The following is an 8310-nucleotide window of genomic DNA, read 5'->3' on the forward strand; positions in this document are numbered from 1 at the left end:
TCTCAGGAAGATTAAAATTATTTATGATTATAAAAATCCAACCAGTTCTGCAGCCTTCTATGTATAGCAGATATTTTTGGTTTTAATTCAGCTCCATTCATATATGCTGGATTAAACTGCTAGAGTGGCTTCTTGTTAAATTATCTCATTAGTGCTAAATATCCTTACCTTCTAAGTGAATAATGATGCCTCGTTGAATTTTATTCTTTTGACAAAAGCCAACTAGTGGCATGAATATACCTAATTTCTCAGGTAGAGCTAGGAAATGTTGCCTTAGCCTGCTTTAGAATTAGTTTTACAACATCAGGAACTTTGTATTACATAGACCAAAACTTTAGAGTTTAAATGGAACCTTCTTCCAATAACAAAAATGGTTGTTGACTAGATCAATTACTATTCTAAATTAAAAACTAGCCTATACTGTATTATCAAATTGATACGGAGAAACTAGTTGGTAATTAGATTTTTTTAAACAAAAGTCTTTCAGTTGGTTATAAAAAGTGTTTATCTTTCAGCTGACACATACTTTTTGAGTACCTCTGTACCGTCAAAAAGAAAGAAAGCAAAAGTGGCCACATCGACAAAGCAAAAAACCCATCTCTGCATTGCAACTGCGAAGACTCAATATTTAAGAAAGGCTACATTATAAGAGTCATTCAGAGTCTTTTGTATTTACTTCCAGGACCCAGAAATACCAGCCAAATATGAAAGCTCGGTATAATGGGGTTACATTTTACCCACAGTGCCACAGTGTAATCCCGGTTAAGTACCAGTGATGGGAACTTTCTTTTTCGAACCACCACTGCTTCTCTCAATGTCCACAACCTCTTTTTCTGTGTTGAAGGTTAGAGAGATAAACATTTCCAAGCCATTGAAAGACAGAAGCTCCAGATGGGAAAATAGGGATAGGGATCTGAAAATTTCAGTACGCAAGTGACTGTCATTTCTGCTGAATGACTTAGGGCAGTGTGTGAATTGGAAGCTGCCGACAGTGTATTCTTTCACTGAAGAGAAGAATGAAAAACCTAGTGATCACCTTAGGTGATAGGTATAATTCACTAGGCAGGTTAAATCTGTAGACCAGTGGTGTCCAATCTTTTGTCTTCCCCAGGGCCAAATTGGAAGAAGAATTGTCTTGGATCACACAACAAATACACAAACAATAACTGATGAGCTTTTTTAAAAATCGCCAAAAAAACTTTAGCATGTTTTAAGAAAGTTTACAAATTTGTGTTGGGCCAGTTTCCAAGCCATCCTGGGCCACATTGCAGCCCGCAGGCCATGGGTTGGGCAAGTTTGCAACAGTCGACAGGCATCGGTTTAATTTTGTGCCCCTGTGTTTTGCCCCTGGCTGTGATTCTTCCCATGAGATCCATCCCCAAAAAGTACAAACCTTTTCTATCTCCAGCCCTAATAACTTCCACTAAAGACAAATTCCATTAAGTGCTTCCCCCTTTTCAGACCAGATGACTCTCATGTATTGTCCCCAGAAATGGGCTACATGGAATGTTCCTCTAGTCTCTTTCCACCTCATTATAAAGGTAGAAACTCAATAACCTATGTTTCTGGGGGAGGGGTTCCTTTTAATATTCATTGTTCTTTTTTTTTTAATTTTTACTTTAAGTTCCAGGATACATGTGCAGAATGCGCCGGTTTGTTAGATAGGTATACATGTGCCATGATGGTTTGTTGCACCCATCAAATCAACCCACCATCCAGGTTTTAAGCCCTGCGTGCACTAAGTATTTGTTCTAATGCTCTCCCTCCCCTTGCCCGCCACCCTATAACAGGCTGTGGTGTGTGTTGTTCCCCTCCCTGTGTCCATGTGTTCTCATTGTTCCACTCCCACTTACACGTGGGAACATGTGGTATTTGGTTTTCTGTACTCTGGTTTCTCTTCAGATAGTATACATCTTTTGCAATTTTTTTTGAGACAAAATCTCACTTTGACACCCAGGCTGGAGTATAGTGGCATGATCTTGGTTCACTGCAACCTCCACCTTCTGGGTTCAAACAATTCTCCTGCTTTAGTCCCTCAAGTAGCTGGGACTGCTTTTCTTTTTGAGACAGAGTTTCTCTCTTGTTACCCAGACTGGAGTGCAATGGTGCCATCTTGGCTCACCGCAACCTCCGCCTCCTGGGTTCAGGCAATTCTCCTGCCTCAGCCTCCTGACTAGCTGCGATTACAGGCACACCCCATCATGCCAGCTAAGTTTTTTGTATTTTTGGTAGAGACGGGGTTTCTCCATGTTGACCAAGATGGTCTTGATCTCTTGACCTCGTGATCCACCCGTCTCGGCCTCCCAAAGTGCTGGGATTACAGGCTTGAGCCACCGCGCCTGACCTGCTCTTTTTCTTTTAAGAGAACTCTATGAAAACAAAATATATACATTGATGTGGAATTTGTGAGCCTATTTTTGAAGGTAGGGAAGAAAACAGTATTCTTATAATGATAAATATGCAGCTGTATGATGATCTAGCAATTCCATTCTAAATATATTTCCATGATAAGATAAAAGATGTGTCCACAGGCCAAGCGCGGAGGCTCTCGCCTGCAATCCCAGCACTTTGGGAGGCCAAGGAGGGCAGATCAGGAGGTCAGGATATCAAGACCATCCTGATCAACATGATAAAACCCTATCTCTACTAAAATGCAATAATTAGCTGGGCATGGAGGCATGTGTCTGTAATCCCAGCTACTCAGGAGGCTGAGGCAGGGAGGAGGAGGTTGCAGTGAGCCCAGATCTTGCCACTGCACTCCAGCCTGGTGATAGATAGAGCTAGACTCTGTCTCAAAAAAAAAAAAAAAGTCCACAAAATGTTTTGTATGAGAATGACCATTGCAGCTAATTCATAATGTTCCCCAAGTGGAGACAACCCAAATGTCCAGCTACAAGTAAATCTGTGACATAATGGTAAAATGGAAATCTACTCAGGGGTACAGGTAACTAACTACTGATACATTAAACAACATGAATAAGTGTTATTGACTAAAGAAGCCAAAGACAAATAATACACACAGATGAGGTGCGAAAATATAAAAACATACTAATCAGTGGTAATAGAAGTCAGTAACTTGTTCCTTTGGGTACGGAGGAGGATATTTACTAGAAAGAGGTATGAGGAAACACCCCAGGAGGAAGGAAATATACTATATCTTGTTTGGATAATGGTTATACAGGTGCAGACAATGACCAAACTCATTGAATGGATAACTTGATATCTGTATGCTTTTGTTATGTCAACTATTAATATATTTTGGTTGAAAAAGAATTTTTTTCTTTTTAAATTTCTGAGATATCAATGTTGATTATTTTTGGAAAATGTTAAATGTTATGATTTATGATTCATTCTCCTTAAATAATATTGAAGTGATATTTTTGTTATACTCCATTTTATAACTTCTACAGCACTAATATTCTCACTGAGCTTTCTGTCATACTCCGTGTTTTTTCTCCACCATGCTTAAGATAAACAAGACTTTTTCTATAATATATATTTCTTAAGAAAAATATATTTATAATATATATTTCTATGTACCCTGTGGCTGAAATGAGCATTCTCCCTAACTTAGTAGCAAATCACATCCATTTTTAAGAAAGTAACTCATCATTCAATCCTTTCTTTCTTCCTGGTGATTTAGAGATAAAACATATACTTTCTCATTGAGCAACTGTATCTGCTCTTGGGTACATCTTCTCTGAACAAGATGGAATAAATGACGATAAAGAGAACATTCATCTTGGAATTCATATGTGGGAAATCAATTTTTCTATAGAAAGCCGACTAGCCTGTCTCAATCTTCTCTCTCATTTTGTATACAAGTAATATAAGAAAGAGAGTAGATGTCAAGTAAAAGATATCTTTCTTTTAGTTGAATCCTACAGCATTGTAACTGAAATTACAATTGTAATAGAAATGATCATCATAAAGGCTGTTTCATATATTCCAGTTCCCCTTTTAGGATGTGGCACCATTGTACTTACCTGACACTTTGAGATTAGTTACAAATCTGTTACTTCATTTGACCAGTGAGATATGGGCAAAAGTGGTGTAAAATGCTTCTAGGTCTGGTGTGCTCTTTCCCTCAGCCTGAATTACAGGAGGCAGATAGAGCAGAGCAAAATTTAGCAGGTGGCACAATGGATGTGTATCATGAGTTGGGAATAAGTGTTGCTTTCAGTTGCTGAGATGTTGAGTTGATTGGTTAGCAAGGTAAAATCTAGAGACCATCTTAAATAAGATACTCTCTTCTCTGCTTTGAATATCAGTCTGACATCATTCCATTGCTTTTTTTATTTTACATTATTTAACCAGAGTAACTAACCAGAGTTATTCTTGACACTTGCCCATCTGGTTAGCTGCATACTGAGTAAAATTTCTCGATGCCTGAATTCCCTGCCCAGCTCAAAGTGGTGATCAATATGTAGCCTAGACTCCTGGCCAAACATCATGAAACAAGAGGGAAAATCAATAACTGCATTCCTAATGCCATCAAGGCACACAATGGGAATTCTGCATATTGGTTGCAGTGTCCCTCTTCCTCTGGTACAGAGTTTCTACAGTATATTCCACAGCATTTAATTAAACTTTCAGATCCTTTGCGGTGTTTTCCTTTGGAGATGGCTAGGATAGTGCTGAATTTCTTTATTAAACTCCCAGATCCTTTGCGGAGTTTTCCTTTGGAGATGGCTGGGATAGTGTTGAATTTCTTTATTAAACTTCCAGATCCTTTGCGGTGTTTTCCTTTGGAGATGGCTGGGATAGTGTTGAATTTCTTTACTTCAGAGGCCTGAAATTCTTACTGTGGCAGAAGTTTCTGCGAATTTTGAATTAATAATAAAATTATCATTTTCAAAGTGCCTGGAAATGGCACTTGACTTATGACCCCACATCAAATATACTCATTCTTTACTAGTGAGGTTATTAGTTGTGACCCATATTTCTTCTAGAGTTTGGCCATCAGGGTTTAATGTCAGGGAGGTAATGCAAAGTATCCCATAAAGCTTATGACTTTAAATAAGTTTATGGCTCTAAATCTTGCAGGAATCTCCCCTAAGGTGCTCAAGGCAGTGGTCACTGGTTATACTTTGGGATTGGTCTTTACATTCATGTGGGTAAAATAAATCCTTAAGCTAGGATTATTTCTAAAGGTTTTTCACTCCCCACTTGGACCCATGTGGTCATAATCTGATCTCAACATTTTTCTTCAATGGGAGTAGTGTAATGCTCAGACCATAACTTTCAATAGTGAATTCCTTCAGTAATAACTGACACATGGTAATAATGTTGACATCTTCCCATTTGTTGCTTCTATTAGTCAACTTTCCATAGTCCATCATAAACCAGGCATGTATTAAATGCAATATAGGTCGTATCAGTCAGAAGAGATGTTTTGGGGTCAGCTCAAAAAAACTCAATTACAATACCCTGCCATTTCACCTGGCCAGGTGCAGTGGTTTATACTTACAATCCCAGTACTTCAGAATGTGGGATGATTGCTTGAGCCCAGGAGTTCCAGATCAGCCTGGACAACATAACAAGACCCTGTCTCTACAAAATATTTTAGAAATTAGCCAAGTGTGGTGGCATGGACTTGTAGTCTCAGTCGCATAGGAGTTTGAGACTAAAAGATCACTTGAGCCCATGAGTTCAAGGCTGCCACCAGCTTACTGTGCTACTACATTCTAGGCTGGGCAACAGAGCAAGATCCTATCTCTAAAAATTATAAACAAAAGAGTTTTACCTATCTTTTGAGTCCCCAGTTTTCTTTTTCATGCCCAGCAGAATTTTCTGACACAGGGAACAGTAGGAAAGTGCATTACTATCTTGTTCTTGATTTGTAAGTAATTCTAACATATCTGTACAGTAAGACTACACTGTTGACACCCAAATTCTAGAGAGTTATGTAATAGAATATTATAAATGTCAAAATGTAATCATATGTTTATATGTTCAGTCCTTGTAATAAATGGCAAATTTTAAAGCCACAAATTATTTTTCTTAACAACAGAGTGAATTTGATTAATATTCAAATTATATATTACCTTCTTTTTGTAAATAATGTACAGATAAACATATTAAAGGAATATTAAATTATATCACTTTGAGATTAAATGTAATTATATTTTGACAACGTGCTCTATCACGTATTTCTTCACAATATATGCATCCTTACACGCAAGTAGATTAACTGATATAAACTTTTTAAAAATCTGTTTTATTAAAAGTTTATTATTTTTGGTAATGACTGTGATAAAGTTCATGGTTGAGATCTTGAATGCTTCTTGACAGAAGAACCTAACATTAGCATTGACAACACGTGCTAGAAATGGCATCCTCAGCAAATTCTACTTAAACACGCCCTTCACTTACCCATTGGCAAGCCTCTCTTCACTTCTGCCTGTTTTCTCAGACGAACTTGTTAGCCTCTGAAGGAATTACATAAGACCCCAATGTCTTTCCAATCATGATCCCTTTTTCTGCTTAACTTAGTTAGGTTTTTTTTCTGTAAGTAAAAAATCTTACTTATAATCATTTACTTCAATCTTTCTATTGTACTTCTAAACATTGCTTCTTATTCTGGCTTCTCATTTCAGTGTTTGGTTAGAGTATAGGAGGAGATGGAAAGGTCAGGTAAATAACTAAGACCATTTCTCTATCACATATGGTCCATTCTCTCCAGTTTCCAGTATTTGCTATCACTAACACAGCACATTGTTAACAGCATCTCAAAATCTATTTTATGATCAACCCTACTGAAGAGTTCTACCCTTTTTATTCTCCAGAATACTCAAGCCACATAACATTTCCAGTTACTAAACACAAGAAAATGAGATAAGAAAAGTCATACATGACCACTTGTGAGGCACTTTTCAAGATACTTTATACAATGTCTTCTAATAATTTTATGTACTAGGAATTATGCTGCCCTCTTTTCAATAGAGGATATCAAAAGGGGGAAAATGATTGCTGAGATTCATGGGTAAACAACAAAGCCAGTGTAAGCTAGAGTATCTTACCCTAACTTAATGTAATTTAAACTGTATTATCTTTCCCCATCTAAATTTGCAAATATATTTAATCTTATATTTCCTTACAGGTCATGGGTGAAAATTAAAGGTGGTGTGTGTAAGAGATGATACATGCAAATCTTATAAATCCTTCTCTAATTTCCTCGTAATACAATTATCAGTATATCTTATAGGACTAACTTTAACTTGGGGGTTACTGGTTTGCTCTAAAAGCATCAAGGAATCTGAGATCAAAGTGAATGGGGATCAAGACTGGCTCCAGAGTTTCTCTTTTGAAAACGATGACAAATTTCAAGACAGTGACATCAGAGCATTCAACCAAGTGTGAGGTCCTTCAGAGCATAAAGACCTAGATTTGTGGCCACACAGCTCATACCCTCATGGAGCTGGCCTAGACTCATATATTTAATTCTAAATACTCCAAGTGGGGTTCATAACTCTATAAATGGAAAATATATCACAAAGAAATAATTAATACATTTCAAAAATAGGCCGGGTCATTATACCAGCCTCTCTACTTTGTATATGGCTGGATTTTTTGCTGTAAAATGTTAAAAATAATTTTAAAAGATTGAACCACAAAACATTTAGGTAGATGGAGAAATACCTTAATGTATACATACACAAAACAGAAAAGGATACAATTAAATATGATTAAAATATAAAAGATTTAAAAGATCTGATATTCACAAAAATTATGTTTAGAGGAACTGAATAACACAAAGTGTAGTCAATAGTACTGTAGAAGAAGCTTACCTCCAATTTCCTGAAACAAATTTTTAAAACTGTGGATCAAAAGAATACCCATTCTGTGAGGACAAAAAGATACAAAATGATTGGCATCTAAATATATAGAGATGAAGCTGCTGAAATATAATAAGAAATAAACAATATGGAAATCCAAGCAGAAAAATAAATACTAAACTAATATAAAACTGAGAACAAACTCAGGCTGGCCTAGATTTTCCCTTAATCAGATTTTTTGAAAGAAGATTATTTAAAAGTATATACAAAGTTCTAGATAAAGGAGAATATGACCCCAAAATTTCTTTCATTGCAAGGATTGATAACAGATATTTAGACTTTTAATACTCCAAGAAATAATACATATTGAAGCTTGTCTTGATAACAAAAAAAAGCAAACCTTTTTCTTTTGATCATCAACTTAGCTGTAATCTTCCTTGAGCTGTTACCCTCGGCCAACTAACATAAGAACAGAAAACCAGACACCGCATGTTCTCATTCACAAGTGGGAGCTGAACAATGAGAATGCATG

At 36.7% G+C, this 8310-nt stretch overlaps 1 long non-coding RNA gene across 1 annotated transcript; it reads right to left on the bottom strand.

Annotated features, from left to right (window-relative positions):
• Positions 1–4136: 4136 nt before the first annotated feature.
• On the bottom strand, positions 4137–7842 carry LOC144581860 (uncharacterized). Its single transcript, XR_013533277.1, has 3 exons — positions 7791–7842; positions 6376–6508; positions 4137–4819 (listed from the first exon to the last, which is right to left on the bottom strand). It is a non-coding gene; the product is annotated as an uncharacterized LOC144581860 (long non-coding RNA).
• Positions 7843–8310: the final 468 nt, after the last annotated feature.

The sequence above is a fragment of the Callithrix jacchus genome, chromosome 3, assembly GCF_049354715.1.
Source record: "Callithrix jacchus isolate 240 chromosome 3, calJac240_pri, whole genome shotgun sequence".
Classification (NCBI taxonomy): Eukaryota; Metazoa; Chordata; class Mammalia; order Primates; family Cebidae; genus Callithrix; species Callithrix jacchus.